Raw genomic sequence first — 22,746 nt, 5'->3', positions numbered from 1 at the left:
AATAAGATTCCAAACAATATCCACATCTAAACTTTGGTTAAGCTCATAGAATGGAGAAGTACGGAGTTTTCATTAAAGCACACTAGAGAAAGAAACAAATCAATCAAATCAAGATGAATTCAACAATAAACAAGAGTCATTCAAATTAGGGGCTTCATCTTAGCCCTAGTTAAAAGATTAGCAATCCATGGATTCAAATAAAAAGAAAGAAAAATAAAATTGATAAAAGGAGAACATCCTTCTCTCTTTCTTTCTTCCTCTCTCTCTTTCTCTTCTCTTTCTTCTCTCCAAACCAAGCTCTCCCTGGATCTTAGCTCCCCCCTGTTCTCTCCACGTCCTCCTCCTTTTATAGCTGCCAGGGGCGGAGGAACTTTCGCACAATAAAAATCAGATTCGTGTATAACTCTTGCGCGGTAAAAATCAGAGCCTCCCACGTCCCATGTTCCTTGCATTATGTCCGTAAAATCAATATCTCCTGGGACGTTTTTGACTGAGCTACATGATTGACGGATTAGATCTTCCATCTGATTAAAGATGGTGGGTCATAACCACCTGGAAATCCCTTTTTCCGGATGTGCGTAAGCTTACGCATGTGATTACACTGACGTGATTGGTGGGCCCCATAAGAGTGTTTTCGAGGAAATCCACCCCGTCCATTGGATTCAGGACGAAATTTTGATTAAGAATGGTTGGTTTTGAATGTCCATTGACACAGCCCAGAGAAGCAATCACGCTGAGATCTTTTTGAACGTCGCAGGGCAGTCCTCTCGTGACCTCTGTAGTGCACACGTGCATGTACATGGGCACAAAGTATCAGCTTAAGTTTGATTATTTCGAGGCCCTCTATAAGATGGATGGTTTGGATCATTCGTACAGGCCATGATGGTGGCCCACTGACATTCGCAAAACGGACAGTGTCCGTCCGTTACACGCTACAGGAAACGAAAGTTTCCTTTTTGAGAAGAAGGTCGGGTCAGTGCTTTTGAGAAGAAGGTCGGGTCAGCACCTGCTGACCTGTCTCTCGATTCCGGTGCGGCGCGGGCGTGTGCACGCTCTATGCACATGCTGCACGTACGTGATCCACTGTGATGTTCTTGCCAAATCCAATCCATTCATTCAATTATTATCCCTATTTAAGGCGTTGAGACCAGATTTGAGGCAGCTCCAGATATCAAGTGGGCTCAGAATCAACGGTTTATGGGCTGATCTATCAGTTGGGGCACTTATATAGTGATCCGAAGGCTGAAATTTGATATGTACGATTAATTTATGGCTTTCAGGCTATGTATGAAGTTTTGAGCCAATCAGATGGCGGGAACCGTGTGATCTTGCATTCTGTACCAATTTCGGGCCTCTTTAATGTGAACGGCTTAATTTTCTCGGATCCCTGGCATGTAAATTCTTTAGTCTTGGTTCTATGGAGTGCGTCCCTTGCTCTGGTGACTTCGGAGTGTCAAATCCACTCTTTTAGTACTCTTTTTCAGTCCACGCTCCTGATTACATCCTGCAATAAAAACACAATTAAAATATGACATTAAGCATTATCATGTACGTAAAATCAGGCAATAACTGGGGTCTGATATGCAATATTCCATGATATATGTGTTTATCCAACCGTTCAACCATTTAGCAAGCTTGTCTTACAGGCTCGAGACTAAGAATGAGTCAGATCTAAAGTTCAAGTGGACCCCACCATCAATGTAGATAGTGATATCCACAGTTCAAGCTTCTAAGGGCCATAATAGTTTTTTAATAAAGCTGATATTTGTTTTTCACTTCATCTATTACTATGTTAACTTATGAATAGGTTGGATCTAAAATACATCACGACGGGCCACTCTGTGATGTGTCCAGCCATCAATCAGGTGGACCACACCGCAAAAATAGTAAGTTTGAACGTCCACCATTAAAACCCTTGGGCTACAGCATTTGAACCTATATGATATTTGTTTTCCCATCTTAATCCAGGTCTTTATGACCTTATGATTAGATTGGTTGAGAAATAAACTTTATAGTGGACCCTATGATTTATTTAACCGTGAAAATTATTATCTCCATTGCTATTTGTGGTATGGTCCAAATGATCCTTCAAATATGATTCTTTTTGGGGATGTGATGCTGCCCATTCGATATATACATGAGGCCCATGTGATTAGGCCCATCTTGATGTATTTGTGACATGTTTTGAGGCCCACCTTGATGTGTATAAGGCCCATTGTTGAGGCCCACCTTGATATATATAAGGCCCATTATTGAGGCCCATCTGGATGTATTTGTGGCCCATCTGTTGAGGCCCATCTTGATATATATGAGGCCCATGTTATGAGGCCATTTGATGTATTGGAGGCCCATGGGTTGAGGCCCAATGGGATGTACACAAGGTCCATTGTAATGTGTGATTCCACCACGGTTTATGTAATGATGTTTATGACGGGCTATGCCTTGGGAGCAATGATGGTTTGACATCCACATTGTAAGAATAATGTTGGTTAAATGTTCGCATTATAACTCTCCCTAAGGCACATTGATAGGCCTATACTTATTGTGTGTAGGCCATTTAGGCCCATCTTCATTGTGAGGATAGTTCATCACCTTATAACATGCTTAGTATAATTCTATGACTCATGCCCATACGCATCATATGTATGCTTGATATGAGTAGTGACTGATCATAGCATATGCCATTGGGCAGACCATTCACTGGACTCCTTATGAGATGGAGTGCCCCACATTATCGCACGGTACGGGCAGGATTGCTGCATGATTGGACGGTGTGACTCATGCATCTCGTAAATGTGTGACATGATCATTGTATGCCCTAGCGACATCAGGGCTGTGGCCTACACAGGCACATCGTGGATGACTAGATGGGACACCGAAAATACTTAGTTCTAGCACTATGGGCACTTAGGATATCCTTAGGTGAAAGTCCCAGAACCTCCGAGGTCAAGAGACGCCCCAACGTCTAGACTGAGTGGAACATGAGCGCTCGAGTGTCGAATACCAGTGGGCCGTGTCTCCCACTTGTCCTGGTCGGTTGGGAGGAGGTGTGGCCTTATCCGCCTGAGTGAAGGGATTGTAAGCTAGGCTGAGTTTGACCAGCTCACAAATGGGTCCGCTATTGAAGAGCCAGGTAGGTATTGGTAGACTCCTGGTCAGGCGTATAGTGTAGTCTCTTCCACTTGCTGGGCTGTGAGGCTAAGGGGCGACAGTCAATGTGGAGTGTAATAGACCCCGGTGATTCCCCAGAGAGGAACAGTACTGATTTGTGGACTTGATATGAGGACTGACATGATATTATGACACCCCATCACTGTTGCACATGTGGGTGGGCGCATGTGGGCGGACGCTGATGTGGGCAGGGTTGAGGCCTAGGCGAGCTACTAGTGGTTGGAAAGCTACTGTGCTGGCAGGCTACTGAGCAGGAGTTGCATACTCATTTATTCATCCATTCACTATCCACTCGGGCTGGTGGTGCGCAACTATTTGTTACGTGTACCTTCGCAATGGTTAGGATTTCCGTTGGGCACGCGACTAACCTAAGATCAGGAGTTTACCACATTGTGTTTGACTATTCAAATTTAGGCATGGGACTGGTTTGGATAGAATTCCCTTATGATGGACCCCATAGCCTGTGATACTACGTACTATCATCCCGACTTCACTCCAGCTTGGTCATTTCATTTGCATCGCATATTGCATGTCATCCACAGCATATGGCATTTCAGATTGCTACGTTTCTGCACTTATATGGCTTAGACGGACTTGTCCGGATTTGTATATTGCATTGCGTCCACAGTATATGATATTTGGCTCATTATGATCTGCATTGCATACCCTGATATTATATGACTCATATATTTCCGCTTACTCTGATATTGTATGATTCATGATCTTGTCAGTATTTTCGCTTATCCCAATTATGTATGATTTATGGGCTTTATTGTATACTTGACACTTACCTTACACACACTTTCACCACTCTTTAAGCTTTCTATAAGCTTATGTATGATAGATGCATGCAGGTGGCGTTAGGTTGCAGCAGCGTTGAGCTTGGAGCGTGCAGCGGTTTTCTGGAGTTTTGATTTTTGACAGATGTATTTCTCTTTCAGCATTGTATTCAAATGTTTATATTAGTGAATATGTGATGATGATGTTGCCTTTATGATTTGGGTACACTTATGGTTATGCTTCTTATGAGACAAATATACATTGAAAAATCCTCCTTGTAGGATCTCAGGATCGAAACCTGGCATATGGATGCTAGGAGCTGAGAATGGGGTACTACGGAGGCTGTCGGCACTAGATTCAGCAATCGAAAATTTTGTGAGCCCAATTTTCGGGTTTGGGGAGTGACAAAAACTCCAAAAGATAACTCTATTACTCGCTCCTGCTCCTGCACTGCTACTGCCTAGCGTCACGTGCACGCATCAATCATGCATAAGCTTATAGAAAGCTTAGAGGACAGTGTAAGTGTGTGTAGGATAGGTGCCATGAATGTAATATCAAAGTATGTGAAATGTGCGGCAAGATCATGAATACCAACAGCCGTAACAAGACTATGCAAATACAAGGCAAGAATACCATCTGCCAACCCAAGGCTATGTAGCTCAATGCAAAATACCATCAGTCATCCCAAGTTTAAGCAATGCAGGCCTATATAGTCAAGTGTCATATGCAATGTGCAATGAAATCATGCCAATCCTCATATCAAGTCCACATATCAGTATAGTTACTCTCTGGGAAATCATCGGGGTCAAGTACACTCCACATAAACTGCCGCCTCCCTAGCTGCGCAGCCCAGCGAGTATAAGGGACCTCACTACCCGCCTGTGGACAATCAATCACCAACAAGGCTCGATGGTAGCGGACCCATTTACGAGCTGATCAAACTCAGCCTAGCTTAAATTCCCCCTCACTCAGGTAGATAAGGCCACATCCCTTTCCAACCGACCACGATATAGTGGGAGACGCAGCCTAATAGTAAAGGCACCGACGCTCATATTTTTCACTTAGTCTTGATGTTGGGGCACTCCCGGTACCATGAAGGTTCCGGGGCTTTCACCCAAGGACATCCTACGTGCCCACAGTGATCAAACTAATATTTTTGGTGTCCAAATTTGGTCATCCATGTTATGCCTGTGGAGGCTACGGCCCTGATGAAGCTAGGGCGAATATCAACCGTGCTATGCAATGCCAGATGCATGAATCACACAAATCAACCATGCATCAGTCCTACGCATACAACGCGCTCAAGAGGGGCTACTCCATCACTCAGGGAGTCTCATAATAGCTTACCCAATGACATAAACCATGACCAATCACATCTCAACCAAGCACAGAAATGATGCACATGGGAATGGGTCATGAAGATAACTAAGTATGCCATGCGATGATATTGTACTCTCCTCATGATAAGATCGGGTCTAAGTACACATGGGGATGACTCATGAAAAATAACTAATTACATCATGCGGTGGAGTTATACTCTCCTCTCAACAAGGTAGGATCTAGGTACTTAGACAATTTGACATGGAATAGAAAGAGCACAACTACTAGTGGGGGCCCAACAATTCGGGGTAGCCCACGAAGACTAAGAGAGCAATACTATGGGCCTAAAATAATAAGAATGGGCCTAACAAAGGGTCTAAGGTGGACATTCAACCACCAGTAGATGAGAATGAGCCTAACAAATGGGCCTAGAGGGGTCCACGATGGGGACATTTAACCACCATTGTCCCCTAGAAGGCGGCCCAAGAAAGATTCTACCTAAAGCAAGGCCTAAGGCCCAAGTACTACCTTTAAAATAAAATGGGTAGCAATACATTTATATCATATCACATAATGGGCCCCAAGAAAATGGCCCAAAGCCCTCACACAACATCATGGGCCCAAAAAGGCAAAGTATGGCCCAATAACAATGGCCACCGAATTCATGCATTATGTTGGACCTAGTGGGTAGCCCATAAGCCCAAGCACTTAGGCAAAAACATATCCAAGTTGGGTCAAATGTGTCACGCCCCAGACTCAGTGATCGAAACTCACAAGAATCATGATAGTCGATTCCGGCCGCAACAGCCTCCGTAGTACCCCATTCTCGGCTCTTGACACCCATTCACCAGGTTCTGATTCTGGGATCCCACAAGGAGGATTTCTATGAGATAATCCGATTCATGAAGAGCATACCTAAGATCATAACAAAGTAACCATAGAAAATAACCATGGGGACACATCACAAAATCCACTAAGAATAAAAACTTTATATAGGGTACAAGGCTCAAAAGGAAATACATAAACAGAGTAAGGAAAAATCTCCAAAAGGTCCTCGACACGCTCTGAAAGCTCCTCCTTAGCTACTGCGGCTGCCTAGAATCATCTGCACGCATCAATCATGCATAAGCTTATAGAAAGCTTAGAGGGCGGTATAAGTGTGTGTAATACCAATGCCGGAAAGAAATATCAGAGGATGCAGAAGCTCGACATGAACCATGAACACTATCAATGCCACTAGCCATACCAAGGCTAAGCTATGACAATCATGAATGCAACAAGCCGTACCAAGGCTATGCAAAGAAATACATGAGTGCTGGGCGCTATACCGAGACGATGCACAAAAGGCCTATATAGTCAATGCCAATGCAATGCAATACATGCCAGTCCTCATATCAAGTTCACATATCAGTATAGTTCCATGTAACATCCTAGATTTTCACTGTTTTGGATTTCTAAAAATCTTTAAATTTTTTTAAATGTAATTAACTTATATTATCACTTACTGACCATTGGCACTTAATGTTAGTTTATACACGAGTGATACCAGTAAAGAATCGCACAAGTCAGATTAATCAACCATATACTACCAAAAAAAGGGGCAAAGGCTACGGATAAAATCCGTAGCCATAGACCGATGGCTACAGACTAAAACCGTAGCTAGTCCATAACACGACCGTCGTCGTAGGTGCCATAACAATAGGTCCGGAACCTATGGCTACGGATTTAATCTGTAGCCATAGGCTAAATAGCTACAGATATAATCCGTAGCAATTATATCTGTAGCAAAAACTTCAAACAGCTACAGATATTATTTGTAGCTGAAAGTCCATAGCAATAGGCCAAAATTGAAAAGGCTACACCTGCCTGACTAGTGGCTACGGATTTAATCCGTAGCTATAGGTTAAATAGCTACAGATATAATCTGTAGCAAGTATATCTGTAGCAAAAACTTCAATCAGCTACGGATCTTATTTGTAGCTTGAAAAGGTGACACCTATCTGATTAGTGGCTACGGTCAATATTCGTAGCTATTTTGTACATTAAAAAATTAAATCATTTGTTCATTCAATTACCACCTGTACAATCATTCATTCATTCAATTACAATCATTCATTCATTCAATTACAATCCTTTATTCAATCAATTACATCATTCATTCATTCAATTATAATCCTTCATTCAATCAATTACAATTACAATCCTTCATTCAATCAATTACAATTACAATCAATTACAATTACAATTACAATAATGCTGAAAATACAAATCTTTGGCTTCATTAGAGAAATGTGCTCGACTTTACCCTGAAATTTCAACAGCTACTAAAATTACATCATCCTACAAACAATCATATCATTCATAAATTAGAATGCCTATTGGGGAAAAGAAAGACAGTGAAAGAAGTGCATCACGTATAACAACTTTTTTTCTTCTTAATGAATTAAAAAAAAATTCAAAGAGGAATGAAATTGACACAAAAGAAATGGTCTCACCATATGATTATAAGTTTTGGTTTAGGTTTAGGTTATAGGTTTAGGTTAAGGTTAGGCTATAGGTTATAATTAAGTTTAGGTTATAGGTTAAGGTTTAGGTTATAGGTTTTGGTTTATGTTTTGGTTAAGGTTTAGGTTTAGGTTATAGGTTTAGGTTTAGGTTATAGGTTATAGCTTTTGGGAACTTGATTATAGGTTAAGGTTTAGGTTTAGAAAATCGGGTTTGGGTTCGGGATCGGGTTTAGGTTTGGGTTTTCAAATTTAGGTTTAGGTTAAGTAGTTCAGATTAGGATTAGGTGTAGGTATGGGTTTAAGGATTTGAGAATACATTTAGGTTTTAAGTTTAGGTTTAAGTTAAAGGTTTAGGGAAAGGTTATAAGTTTAGGTTAGGTTTAGGTTTAGGTTATAGGTTATAGCTTTAGGGAATTGAGAATGGGTTATGGTTTAGGTTCAGGAAATCGGGTTCAGGTTCGGGATTGGGTTTAAGTTTGGATTTTTAATTTAAGTTTAGGTTTAGGTTAGGGAGTTGAGATTAGGATTAGGTGTAGGTTTAGGTTTAGGGAATTGAGTTTAGGTTATAGGTTTAGGGAGAGGTTAGGTTTAGGTTATAGGTTTTGGGATTTGAGAATAGTTTTAGGTTATAAGTATAGGTTTAGGTTAGGTTATAGGTTAAGGTTTAGAGATTTAATTTTAGGTTATAGGATTAGGTTACGGTTACGGTTTAGGTTATAAGTTTTGAGATTTGAGAATGGGTTCGGGTTTAGGTTATAGGTTTTGGTTTTGGTTTAGGTTATAGGTTTTTGGATTTGAGAATGGGTTCGGGTTTAGGTTATAGGTTTTGGTTTAGGTTTAGGTTATAGGTTATAGGTTTATGTTAAGTTTAGGTTTTGGTTAAAGGTTTTGGGATTTGAGAATGAGTTCAGGTTTAGGTTATAGGTTTTTGTTTTGGTTTAGGTTATAGGTTTTGGTTTAGGTTATAGGTTTTGGGATTTGAGAATGGGTTCGGGCTTAGGTTATAGGTTTTGGTTTAGGTTATAGGTTATAGGTTTAGGTTAAGGTTTTGGTTTAGGTTATAGGTTTTGGGATTTGAGAATGGGTTCGGGTTTAGGTTATAGGTTTTGGTTTTGGTTTAGGTTATAGGTTTTGGGATTTGAGAATGGGTTCGGGTTTAGGTTATAAGTTTTGGTTTTGATTTAGGTTTATGTTATAGGTTTTTGGATTTGAGAATGGGTTATAGTTTAGGTTTAGGAAATCGGGTTCAGGTTCGGGATTGGGTTTAAGTTTGGGTTTTCAAGTTTAGGTTTAGGTTTAGGTTAGGGAGTTGAGATTAGGATTAGGTATAGGTTTAGCTTTAGGGAATTGAGTTTAGGTTATAGGTTTAGGGAAAGGTTAGGTTTAGGTTATAGGTTTTGGGATTTGGGAATAGTTTTAGGTTATAAGTATAGGTTTAGGTTAGGTTATAGGTTAAGGTTTAGGGATTTGAGTTTAGGCTATAGGTTTAGGTTTAGGTCTAGGTTTAGGTTTAGGGAATTGAGTTTAGGTTATAGGTTTAGGGAAAGGTTAGGTTTAGGTTATAGGTTTTGGGATTTGGGAATAGTTTTAGGTTATAAGTATAGGTTTAGGTTAGGTTATAAGTTAAGGTTTAGGGATTTGAGTTTAGGTTATAGGATTAGGTTTAGGTTTAGGTTTAGGGATTTGAGTTTAGGTTATAGGTTTAGGTTTTAGGTTTAGGTTTAGGTTTAGGTTTGGATTTTGGGATTTGAGAATGGGTTCGGGTTTAGGTTATAGGTTTTGGTTTCGGTTTAGGTTATAGGTTTTGAGATTTGATAATGGGTTCGGGTTTAGGTTATAGGTTATAGGTTTTGGTTTTGGTTTAGGTTATAGGTTTTGATTTAGGTTATAGGCTAATGGTTTAGGTTAAGGTTTAGGTTGAGGTTATAGGTTTTTTGGATTTGAGAATGGGTTCGGGTTTAGGCTATAGGTTTTGGTTTTGGTTTAGGTTATAGGTTTTGGTTTAGGTTATAGGTTTTAGGTTTAGGTTATAGGTTATAGGATTTGAGAATGTGTTCGGGTTTAGGATACAGGTTTTGGTTTTGATTTGGATTATATGTTTTGATTTAGGTTATAGGTTATAGGTTTAGGTTTTAGGTTTTGGTTTTGGTTTTGATTTAGTTATCGGTTATAGGTTTAGGTTATAGGTTTTTGGATTTGAGAATGGGTTCGGGTTTAGGTTATAGGTTTTGATTTTGGTTTAGGTTATAGGTTATAGGTTTATGTTAAGGTTTAGGTTTATGTTAAAGGTTTTGGGATTTGAGAATGAGTTCAAGTTTAGGTTATAGGTTTTGGTTTTGGTTTAGGTTATAGGTTTTTGGATTTGAGAATGGGTTCGGGTTTAGGTTATAGGTTTTGGTTTTGGTTTAAGTTATAGGTTTTGATTTAGGTTATAGGTTAACGGTTTAGGTTAATGTTTAGGTTTAGGTTATAGGTTTTTGGATTTGAGAATGGGTTCGGGTTTAGGTTATAAGTTTTGGTTTTAGTTTTGGTTTAGGTTATAGGTTTTGGTTTAGGTTATAGGTTTTTGGATTTGAGAATGGGTTCGGGTTTAGGTTATAGGTTTTGGTTTTGGTTTAGGTTATAGGTTATAGGTTTATGTTAAGGTTTAGGTTTAGGTTAAAGGTTTTGGGATTTGAGAATGAGTTCAAGTTTAGGTTATAGGTTTTGGCTTTGATTTTGGTTATAGGTTTTGGTTTAGGTTATAGGTTTAGGTTTAGGTTAAAGGTTTTGGGATTTGAGAATGGGTTCGGGCTTAGGTTATAGGTTTAGGTTTTGGTTTAGGTTATAGGTTTTGGTTTAGGTTATAGGTTTTTGGTTTAGGTTATAGGTTATAGGATTTGAGAATGTGTTCGGGTTTACGATATAGGTTTTGGTTTTGGTTTTGATTATATGTTTTGATTTAGGTTATAGGTTATAGGTTTAGGTTTTAGGTTTTGGTTTTGGTTTTGATTTAGGTTATAGGTTATAGGTTTAGGGAAAGGTAATAGGTTTTGATTTAGGTTATATGTTATAGGTTTAGGTTTAGGTTTTGATTTATGTTATAGGTTATAGCTTTAGGTTAAGGTTTAGGTTTAGGTTTAGGTTTAGGTTATAGGTTTTGGGATTTGAGAATGGGTTCGGGTTTAAGTTATAGGTTATATGTTTAGGTTATAGGTTTTGAGATTTAAGAATGGGTTCGGGTTTAGGTTATAAGTTTTGGTTTTGGTTTAGGTTATAGGTTTTGTGATTTGAGAATGGTTTCGGGTTTAGGTTATAAGTTTTGGTTTTGGTTTAGGTTTAGGTTATAGGTTTTTGGATTTGAGAATGGGTTATGGTTTAGGTTTACAAAATTGGGTTCAGGTTCGGGATTGGGTTTACGTTTGAGTTTTCAAGTTTAGGTTTAGTTTAGGTTAGGGAGTTGAGATTTGGATTAGGTGTAGGTTTAGCTTTAGGGAATTAAGTTTAGCTTATAGGTTTAGGGAAAGCTTAGGTTTAGGTTATAGGTTTTGAGATTTGAGAATGGGTTCGGGTTTAGGTTATAGGTTTTGGTTTTGGTTTAAGTTATAGGTTTTGGTTTAGGTTATAGGTTTTTGGATTTGAGAATGGGTTCGGGTTTAGGTTATAGGTTTTGGTTTTGGTTTAAGTTTTAGGTTATAGGTTTATGTTAAGGTTTAGGTTTAGGTTAAAGGTTTTGGGATTTGAGAATGAGTTCAAGTTTAGGTTATAGGTTTTGGTTTTGGTTTAGGTTATAGGTTTTGGTTTTGGTTATAGGTTTTGGGATTTGAGAATGGGTTCGGGCTTAGGTTATAGGTTTTGGTTTTGGTTATAGGTTTTGGTTTAGGTTATAGGTTATATGTTTAGGTTAAGGTTTAGGTTTAGGTTATAGGTTTTGGGATTTGAGAATGGGTTCGGGTTTAGGTTATAGGTTTTGGTTTTGGTTTAGGTTATAGGTTTTGGGATTTGAGAATGGATTCGGGTTTAGGTTATAAGTTTTGGTTTTGGTTTAGGTTTATGTTATAGGTTTTTGGATTTGAGAATGGGTTATGGTTTAGGTTTAGGAAATCGGGTTCAGGTTCGGGATTGGGTTTAAGTTTGGGTTTTCAAGTTTAGGTTTAGGTTTAGGTTAGGGAGTTGCGATTAGGATTAGGTGTAGGTTTAACGTTAGGGAATTGAGTTTAGGTTATAGGTTTAGGGAAAGGTTAGGTTTAGGTTATAGGTTTTGGGATTTGGGAATAGTTTTAGGTTATAAGTATAAGTTTAGGTTAGGTTATAGGTTAAGGTTTAGGGATTTGAGTTTAGGCTATAGGTTTAGGTGTAGGTCTAGGTTTAGGTTTAGGGAATTGAGTTTAGGTTATAGGTTTAGGGGAAGGTTAGGTTTAGGTTATAGGTTTTGGGATTTGGGAATATTTTAGGTTATAAGTATAGGTTTAGGTTAGGTTATAAGTTAAGGTTTAGGGATTTGAGTTTAGGTTATAGGATTAGGTTTAGGTTTAGGTTTAGGGATTTGAGTTTAGGTTATAGGTTTAGGTTTTAGGTTTAGGTTTAGGTTTAGGTTTGGGTTTTGGGATTTGAGAATGGGTTTGGGTTTAGGTTATAGGTTTTGGTTTCGGTTTAGGTTATAGGTTTTGGGATTTGATAATGGGTTCGGGTTTAGGTTGTAGGTAATAGGTTTTGGTTTTGGTTTAGGTTATAGGTTTTGATTTAGGTTATAGGTTAACGGTTTAGGTTAAGGTTTAGGTTGACGTTATAGATTTTTTGGATTTGAGAATGGGTTCGGGTTTAGGCTATAGGTTTTGGTTTTGGTTTAGGTTATAGGTTTTGGTTTAGGTTATAGGTTATAGGATTTGAGAATGTGTTCGGGTTTAGGATATAGGTTTTGGTTTTGGTTTTGATTATATGTTTTGATTTAGGTTATAGGTTATAGGTTTAGGTTTTAGGTTTTGGTTTTGGTTTTGATTTAGGTTATAGGTTATAGGTTTAGGTTAAGGTTTAAGGAAAGGTAATAGGTTTTGATTTAGGTTATAGGTTATAGGTTTATGTTTTAGGTTTAGGTTTAGGTTTTGATTTATGTTATAGGTTATAGGTTTAGGTTTAGGTTTAGGTTTAGGTTTAGGTTATAGGTTTTGGGATTTGAGAATGGGTTCGGGTTTAGGTTATAGGTTTTGGTTATAGGTTATAGGTTTAGGTTAAGGTTATAGGTTTTGGAATTTGAGAATGGGTTCGGGTTTAGGTTATAGGTTTTGGTTTTGGTTTAGGTTATAGGTTTTGATTTAGGTTATAGGTTAACGGTTTAGATTAAGGTTTAGGTTTAGGTTATAGGTTTTTGGTTTTGAGAATGGGTTCGGGTTTAGGTTATAAGTTTTGGTTTTAGTTTAGGTTTAGGTTTAGGTTATAGGTTTTTGGATTTGAGAATGGGTTATGGTTTAGGTTTAGGAAATCGGATTCAGGTTCGGGATTGGGTTTAAGTTTGGGTTTTCAAGTTTAGGTTTAGGTTTAGGTTAGGGAGTTGAGATTAGGATTATGTGTAGGTTTAGCTTTAGGGAATTGAGTTTAGGTTATAGGTTTAGGGAAAGGTTAGGTTTAGGTTATAGGTTTTGGGATTTGAGAATAGTTTTAGGTTATAAGTATAGGTTTAGGTTAGGTTATAGGTTAAGGTTTAGGGATTTGAGTTTAGGTTATAGGATTAGGTTACGGTTTAGGTTTAGGTTATAGGTTTTGGGATTTGAGAATGGGTTCGGGTTTAGGTTATAAGTTTTGGTTTTGGTTTAGGTTATAGGTTTTTTGATTTGAGAATGGGTTCGGGTTTAGGTTATAGGTTTTAGTTTTGGTTTAGGTTATAGGTTCTGATTTAGGTTATAGGTTAACGGTTTAGGTTAAGGTTTAGGTTTAGGTTATAGGTTTTTGGATTTGAGAATGGGTTTGGGTTTAGGTTATAAGTTTTGGTTTTAGTTTAGGTTTAGGTTTAGGTTATAGGTTTTTGGATTTGAGAATGGGTTATGGTTTAGGTTTAGGAAATCGGGTTCAGGTTCGGGATTGGGTTTAAGTTTGTGTTTTCAAGTTTAGGTTTAGGTTTAGGTTAGGGAGTTAAGATTAGGATTAGGTGTAGGTTTAGGTTTAGGAATTTGAGAATACATTTAGGTTTTAGGTTTATGTTTAGGTTTTAGGTTTTAGGTTAAGGTTATATGTTTAGGTTAAGGTTTATGTTTAAGTTAAGGTTGAAGTTTAGGTTATAGGTTAAGGTTTTAGGTCATAGGTTTTGGTTTAGGTTAAGGTTATAAGTATAGGTTAAGGTTTAGGTTTAGGTTTATGTAAGCCCCGTATCCTAGACCGTACTGTTCCATAGGCTTCCGCGGTCTTTCCGGTCGAATTTCGGCAACCTTCGACCCTTAACCGATATTTGCGCGTGACCTAAATTCTCGTGCCGTCAACCTGAGTCGACTTAACCCAAGACTTATACCTTAGCGACCGCATCGTCACCGCGGTTCCGATGCCGCGACTTGCGCGCCGAGGTGATACCCTGGTTGGGATATGTGGGCCAGCGTTCAGTGCGAGGAAAACACCTCGCGTGCGAATTCCGAGGGAATCTCTACAAGGTGTCACATCAATCAATCAACTCATCAATCTCATCATGGCAAGTACACATCGCCTTTCACCCTTTCCCAAGCAAGCCCTAAAGTCAAAAAGTTCTTACACAAACCCATACCTCTCTTACAACTTTTGCCAAAAAAGTCAAAAAAGCTTCTTACACCCATCCCTCTCTCTCCCATCCATCACTCCATCACCCATCACTCCCTCTCTCTCTCCCTTACAAGTCTCTCTCAATTTCAAACTCTCCCATAAGCAAAAATCCATACGTATGAGCCCTCCCATGGTAAAAAAATGCTCATGTGTGGCCCACCTTTCCATCCTTAGATCTCTCATCTCAACCATCCATTTCTCATCTTCCTCCATCAAAGAGAAGCACAAGGAGCTAAGGAAGCCAAAGGAGCAAGAAGATCAAGCGGTGGGTGTCTTGATAGGGTAGTTTTTGATGTTTTTTAGATGGGCCAAGTGAGGCCAACCGATCAATGGTTTGGATCTCACTTTGGACCCTAAGATGTGGCCGATGGCCCACTTGGATCATCATGATCATTCCATGATGGGGCCATTCTCCATGGACCCCATCATGATGTTTATTTCCTTGCATGCTTAGGGTCATCTAGACCGTCTATTTTAAGTGGAGAAGGGATCTCCACCGTTGGATTTCGATTTCATGGACCCACATGTAATGGGACCCACTTGATGTATGATTTAGTGCAAGGGAGGGCCCATAGTGCCGGGGTCCCTCCATCACGCGGGTCTCACTCTCTATCTCTCTCCCTTTTATTTTTTTTTATTTTTTTTTATGATAATGAGGTTGTGTGGCCCACTTGAATGGACCCCACTATGAGGTATGTATTTTGTCTAAGTCGCCTAAGTGGGACCCACTTCATGTTGTAGTACCCACACTACCCATCATTGGTGGCCCACCTGAGCAGCCCCCTTGCATGGCCAGACCGTCCAGCGTCCCTGGACGCTGGACGTTGGTTGGAAACCACAAATATCACCTTGTTTCAAAGGATATGGGTGGCCCACTCATATGGGTCCCACCTTGATGTATGTATTAAATCCATGCCGTCCATTCCTTTCCCAAGACTGTTTTAGGCGTTGAGCCGAAAGATGGGACCAATCAGACTTCCAGGCGGGCCATAACATGGCAAACAGTGGGCTTACCATTGAAACATCCCCTATTGCTTCTATACACTGAAACAGGCCCAATATTGGGCTAGTTTTGCCTGTCGTGAGGCATGGAGAGCCATTGGACGGAGTGGATTTGTAAGATGTGGACCTCAACTGTAAAATCCATGAAAAAACTAAAAATTAAAAAAAAACCATAACACAGCAGCAACGCTGCTGTGTCAGGGACGGCAGCAGGCGCTGCCTGCGCCCAGCGTCCAGCGGACGGACGGTCGAGCAGCCACCCACGGCTGTAGCTGTGGGCCCCACCTTAATGTTTATCTACCATCTAAACCGTTCACAGGGTGGGCCACTACCTGACGTGGGCCCACCCCAAAAATCAGCCTGATCCAAGACTCAGGTGGCCCACACCGTAGGAAATAGTGGGATTGAACCTCTACCTTTGAAACCCTTTTGGGGTCCACAGAAGTTTTGGATCAGGGTGAAATTTGTTCCCACCCTCCACCTAGGTCCACTTGACCTTACCAACGGGTTGGATGGAATATAAACATTATGGTGGGCCCCACATGGAGCCCACAGTGATGTATGTGTTGTATGGCCACCGTCCAGGCGGACGGTGGGGCCCGCTGTGGTGTTTGTGTTACATCCCCACCGTCCAGGGACGGTGGGCCTGTTGCATGCGTGTGTGGTGCGTGCGTGTGTGTATGTACATTTATATATATATATATATATATATACATAATATTATATTATGTGTAATATTGTATATATATATATATATTTTTTTTTTATATATATAAATTGCTGGTGTGGGAGGCCCACCTCAATTTTCTTGTGGCCTGTGATTGAGGCCCACCTTGATATATATGTAAGGCCCACCTCAGTTTGCTTGTGGCCTGTGATGGAGGCCCACCTTGATATATATGTAAGGCCCACCTCAGTTTGCTTGTGGCCTGTGATGGAGGCCCACCTTGATATATATGTAAGGCCCATGGGTCGAGGCCCATTTAATGTATTAGAAGCCCATGGGTCAAGGCCCATTTGATGTGTTATGGGCCCATGGGTCGAGGCCCATTTGATGTGTTAGGGGCCCATGGGTTAAGGCCCATTAAGATGCATTGGGACCTATGGGTTGAGGCCCATTTGATGCACGTATGGGGCCCAATTGGCGAGGCCCATTTGATACACATAAGGCCCATGTGAGTAGGCCCATTTGATTCACCCTAAGGCCCACGGGTTATAGCCCATTGCAATGTACGTAAGGCCCATTGGTGCGGCCCATTGATGTGGCCCACTTAATGAATATAAGGCCCATGTGATTTAGCCCATTTAATGTATTTACGACCCAATGGGATGTACCTAAGGTCCATTGCAATGTGTGATCCCAACATGGGTTATGTAATGAGGTTTACGTCGGGCTATGCCTTGGGAGCAATGGTGGTTTGACGTCCCCATTGCAAGTATAGTGTTGGTTAAATGTCCGCATTATGACTTTCCCTAGGGCCCATTGTTAGGCTCGTACGTCTAATGTGTAGGCCGTCTAGGCCCATCTTTGTTATGATTATCATCCATCCCATATAACATGTTTAGTTCCATTGATTCATGATCATATGCATCATACGTATGCTTGATATGAGAAATGACTGATCATAGCATATGCCTTTGGGCAGATTGTTTAGGGGCTCCCGTACAGGGGGTGTTGCCCTACATGAGCGACTATACGCGCAGGATTGCTGCATGACTGGATAGTGTGATTCATGCATTCGCATTGTGTGATATGGTTACTGTATGCTCTAGTGACATCAGGGCCGTAGCCTCTACAAACGTATCGTGGTTGGCAGGATTGGATACCGGAAATACTGTTCTACATGGGGTGCGATAGATATCCCTAGGTGAAAGTCCCTAAACCCTTATGGTACCAGGAGGTTGCTCCAACGTCTAGGCCGAGTGGGTGCATGAGCGCTGAGTGCCGATTACCAGACGGTTGCGCTTTCCACTGTGTCGTGGTCGGTTGGAAGGGGTGCGGCCTTACCCGCCCGAGAGTAGGGGGCAATGCTAGGCTGAGTCTGACCAGCTCGAGGAATGGGTCCGCTATTGACGAGCCAGCCCGATATTGGTAGGCGGATAGTGAGGTCTTTTCCACTCACCTTATTGCGCACGATGGGGCGGCAATCTGGCTTGGAGTGTACTAGACCCTGGTGATATTCCAGATTTTGAGCTGTATTGATATGTGGACTTAGATGAGGATTTGTATGCTTGAGTTGCATTTCGCATTGCATGACCTTGGTATGGCCGACATCATTCTTTGCACCGCATGGCCTTGGTACGACTAATGGTATTCTTGGCATTCATCAGCATGTTCCGCATTACTCTGATACTGCATAACTGCATTACCACCTTGAGCATACACTTTCACCACCCTCTAAGCTTTCTATAAGCTTATGCACGACTGTTGCATGCAGGTGACGTTAGATCGCAGCAACGCTGAGGCTTAGGCACGTGGCAGATCATTTTTGGAGTTTTGTTCATCTTCATTGTATTTCTCTTATGCTCATTGTACTTATAAAGTTTTTGATTATAGTGGAAATGTGATGGAGTTTTTGGTTGTTGTTTGTGGGTTATGCCTTTGGTTATGCTTCTTACGAATCAAACTGATGTTGAAAATCCTCCTTGTAGCATCCCAGGATCGGAACCTGGCGAATGGGCGTTGGGAGCCGAGAATGGGGTTCTACGGAGGCTGTCGGCGCCGGATTGGGCGATTGGAAATTTTGTGAGCCCGGTTCCCGAGTTTGGGGCATGACAGTTTATGTTTAGGTTATAAGATATAGGTTTAGGGAATTGAGAATAGGTTAAGGTTTAGGTTTAGGAAATCGGGTTCGGGTTTATGTTTGGGTTTTCAAGTTTAGGTATAGGTTTAGGTTAGGGAGTTAAGATTAGGATTAGGTGTAGGTTTAGGTTTAGGGATTTGAGAATACATTTAGGTTCTAGGTTTAGGTCTAGGTTTAGGTTTTAGGTTTTAGGTTAAGGTTATATGTTTAGGTTAAGGTTTAGGTTTAAGTTAAGTTTGAGGTTTAGGTTATAGGTTAAGGTTTTAAGTCATAGGTTTTGGTTTAGGTTAATGTTATAGGTATAGGTTAAGGTTTAGGTTTAGGTTTAGGTTTAGGTTTAGGTTATAAGACATAGGTTTAGGGAATTGAGAATAGGTTAAGGTTTAGGTTTAGGAAATCGGGTTCGGGTTTATGTTTGGGTTTTCAAGTTTAGGTATAGGTTTAGGTTAGGGAGTTAAGATTAGGATTAGGTGTAGGTTTAGGTTTAGGGATTTGAGAATACATTTAGGTTTTAGGTTTAGGTTTAGGTTTTAGGTTTTAGGTTTTAGGTTAAGGTTATATGTTTAGGTTAAGGTTTAGGTTTAAGTTAAGGTTGATGTTTAGGTTATAGGTTAAGGTTTTAGGTCATAGGTTTTGGTTTAGGTTAAGGTTATAGGTATAGGTTAAGGTTTAGGTTTAGGTTTAGGTTTAGGTTATAAGATATAAGTTTAGGGAATTGAGAATAGGTTAAGGTTTAGGTTTAGGAAATCGGGTTCGGGTTCGGGATCGGGTTTATGTTTGGGTTTTCAAGTATAGGTATAGGTTTAGGTTGGGGAGTTAAGATTAGGATTAGGTGTAGGTTTAGGTTTAGGGATTTGAGAATACATTTAGGTTCTAGGTTTAGGTTTAGGTTTTAGGTTTTAGGTTAAGGTTATATGTTTAGGTTTAAGTTAAGTTTAAGGTTTAGGTTATAGGTTAAGGTTTTAGGTCATAGGTTTTGGTTTAGGTTAAGGTTTAGGTTTAGGTTATAAGATATAGGTTTAGGGAATTGAGAATAGGTTAAGGTTTAGGTTTAGGAAATTGGGTTCGGGATCGGGTTTATATTTGGGTTTTTAAGTTTAGGTATAGGTTTAGGTTAGGGAGTTAAGATTAGGATTAGGTGTAGGTTTAGGTTTAGGGATTTGAGAATACATTTAGGTTCTAGGTTTAGGTTTAGGTTTTAGGTTTTAGGTTAAGGTTATATGTTTAGGTTAAGGTTTAGGTTTAAGTTAAGGTTGAGGTTTAGGTTATAGGTTAAGGTTTTGGTTTAGGTTAAGGTTTAGGTTTAGGTTTAGGTTATAAGATATAGGTTTAGGAAATTGAGAATAGGTTAAGGTTTAGGTTCAGGAAATCGGGTTCGGGTTCGGGATTGGGTTTATGTTTGGGTTTTCAAGTTTAGGTATAGGTTTAGGTTAGGGAGTTAAGATTAGGATTAGGTGTAGGTTTAGGGATTTGAGAATACATTTAGGTTTTAGGTTTAGGTTTAGGTTTTAGGTTTTAGGTTAAGGTTTAGGTTTAGGTTAAGGTTTTAGGTCATAGGTTTTGGTTTAGGTTAAGGGTATGGTCCTTGCAAATACAGATATAAACATGGCCATCTGGCGCAAATAGCCAGGCCCTTCTAATGCTGTCCAAAAAAAATGGACAGCTTCATCATGGTCATAATAGCGGTTCCCTCTTTCCAGGAACTCCGCTCTTCCGAATAGCTCCGACGCACATCCGGGTCTGCTCCATTAATTTCGATCAAATATATAAACACGACCTGTCTAAATGGTCAGGCCCCTCCAATGCTGTCCATAGGAAATGGACAGCTTCATCATGGTCATAACAGCGGTTCCCACCTTCCAGGGATCCCCGCTCATCCGGATAGCTCCAACGCACATCCGGGTCTGCTCCATTAATTTTGAGCAAATTTAATGGAGCAAATACATAACCACTTGGTCCCAAATACTTACTTTATAAAAGAAAATCTCCCATGTTTTCTCAAATTTTCTATTTCAATCTTTTTTAGCCCAAATCCATGTCAATGCATGAGAATCATGCATAAACATGGATTTTAAGCAAAATACATGAGGGAAATTATAACATAGATATCATGCACACGATATCACATAATGTATTGTTTAATGAACTACACATGTGCATTCTTGACAAGAGACGTACCAGATGCTTGAATCTGAAATATGCAGCTCCAACCCTCCCTCATGCAACATCCACCTGAAAGAATGCGCATAACCGTCATGCTTGAGTAATCATTACAGGAATGTACAAGTAAAACCATAAAACCAAAGATACTCACTGCATTTTCAGGATCTCCTCCATAGTTGACGATTCATTCTAAAGCCCTTCTCCCTCCTCCTTTACCCGGGCTTGGGACCGGCAATGCAAGGAGTTACATTGGCGGAGTTAAAAAAGGACTTAGGCTCCATTTGGTTTTAAAAAAAAATGTTTTCATAAATATTAATGTGATGACCAAATGGAGCGTAAGACTATAAATACATTCAAATATAGAGTACAAAATTCATTCAATATTAAAAAAGTTAAAAAAATAAGTGCTAAATTAGTTCAAAATTAGTTCAAAATGCACACAACAAGTTCAAAATTTGTTCAAAATGTACACAACACATGTTCAATTATACAGTACCAAATTTGTTCAAATTATTGAATTCTCAAAGCCTCTTTCCCCCATTGTACAAATGATCCTGGACCGGCCTCTCCAAGTCTAGATGCGAACCCATTTTCTTTCCACAAAGGAGCGTGAGGTTGTATAACCTCAGTTAGGACAACAACAAAAGCTCCATCCTCCAACGACTCATAATGGACAGTTGCATTTGGATTAACTTCGTGTACTTCACCACAAGCAACTACACCACGTTTTCCAAAACCAAGTAAGTCGTATCTTTTACCAATATATATAATATTTGGCTACATTTACACATAAAATGGCATTGGTATTGTAGCGTTTATAATATAATTGTAAGCTCATTATAGTAAAAAATTTATTCTTGCATACCGACGATGCCTGAGTAGATTTAGCGACTGTTGGTGATGAGAGATTTTAAGTATACTGTCTATCTTTCTACATATCCACCAATGTTTTCTTCATTTCAACTATATCTTGAGTCATACCATCCAATTTTTTCTTCACCTAAGATAACTCTTGAGTTACGCTCTCTTTTTCTTTTATCACATTCTCTACCTTTGAACGAGCAGAGGCTGACTTCTTTAGTCCTACCTTGCTTATTGAGCAACCTAGACCCCGCATTCGCCCTCTATTGTCAGAACCAACCAACTGTAAAACATTGTAAATCAAGTTATTAGGATATTCATAATTACCATAAAACTTAAATAATTTTTAAATTTTATTAGTACCTCTGTAAGGGCATCATCCATGCCGGTCATCCTAGAAGCAGGATTGCTACTATAGAGCTCATCTAGTTTTTCCTGTGAAAAAATACAAATGAATGCAATATAATTCAAAGTTATACATAGGCTTTTCATAAGGGTATTAGTTAGTGGTACGAGGGATGCACTTACAGCAAGGTTAGGATATTGGACAACTTTGTCCTTTCTTGTATGGGCTCTTAAGAAGACTTCACATCTACCTATCTCGACATCAGAGGTAAGATTCTTCTCCATCGCCTTTGGCACATTACATATCATTCAAATACACATCATTAATAGATTTAGATAAATGATAATTCAAATTTAAATTCAATTTTAAACTATAATATCTATTATTAAATACATACCATCTTATGGCGAGTAACAGCCATGCTGTGCCTCCCAAGACACGCAGGTCCTTTTATCTTGGCTCGATTGACTTTATTCCTTGCGCTTATCCTCTTGAATTCCTCGGTGGTACGTTGATCCACGAAGGCCCTCCAATCCTCCATAGGGATACCTGGGGGGCAGGACCATCTCTTACAGCAATAGGATCCTTGTTTGTAATATATTTTGCAGTCAATCTTCTCTTGTAATTCCTCCATGCTTCATTGATGCGTTTTGTAACGTGATCAAGACTTGCAGCCCAACTTTGACCCTCAAACTCATAAAACTGTGACAATCTTTCTGTGACCATATGAATTTGTTCATGAGGCACTTGGTGAAAGTCCAGGTATATGATCGGGATATGAGAACGGGTGAGGACACCGACATGCGATGCAAAGTCTCTGTGATTGGAACAGTCCAATTCGGTTGCCCGAATTCATTCGTCTTTAGGACTTTTTTTCCTATCAGGTGGCACAAGTAAAGAGACACCCCTAGTAATGCCTCTTTTTTTAGATGAAGAAGAAGCTGACACAATTACATAAAAAGAATAATAGTTATATATACACATCATTGATTACTGCCAATATATAAGGAAAATGAAATTTACATATATAATT

General features: G+C 39.8%; 1 long non-coding RNA gene across 1 annotated transcript; it reads left to right on the top strand.

Annotated features, from left to right (window-relative positions):
* The first annotated feature begins 10,323 nt into the window (after nt 1-10,323).
* LOC131238581 (uncharacterized) lies at nt 10,324-11,431 on the top strand. The gene is made up of 3 exons (XR_009167946.1): nt 10,324-10,404; nt 10,878-10,953; nt 11,303-11,431. It is a non-coding gene; the product is annotated as an uncharacterized LOC131238581 (long non-coding RNA).
* The last annotated feature ends 11,315 nt before the right edge of the window (nt 11,432-22,746 follow it).

This window comes from Magnolia sinica, chromosome 3 (genome assembly GCF_029962835.1).
Source record: "Magnolia sinica isolate HGM2019 chromosome 3, MsV1, whole genome shotgun sequence".
NCBI lineage: Eukaryota > Viridiplantae > Streptophyta > Magnoliopsida > Magnoliales > Magnoliaceae > Magnolia > Magnolia sinica.
This window is presented reverse-complemented; position numbering and strand designations above follow the sequence as displayed.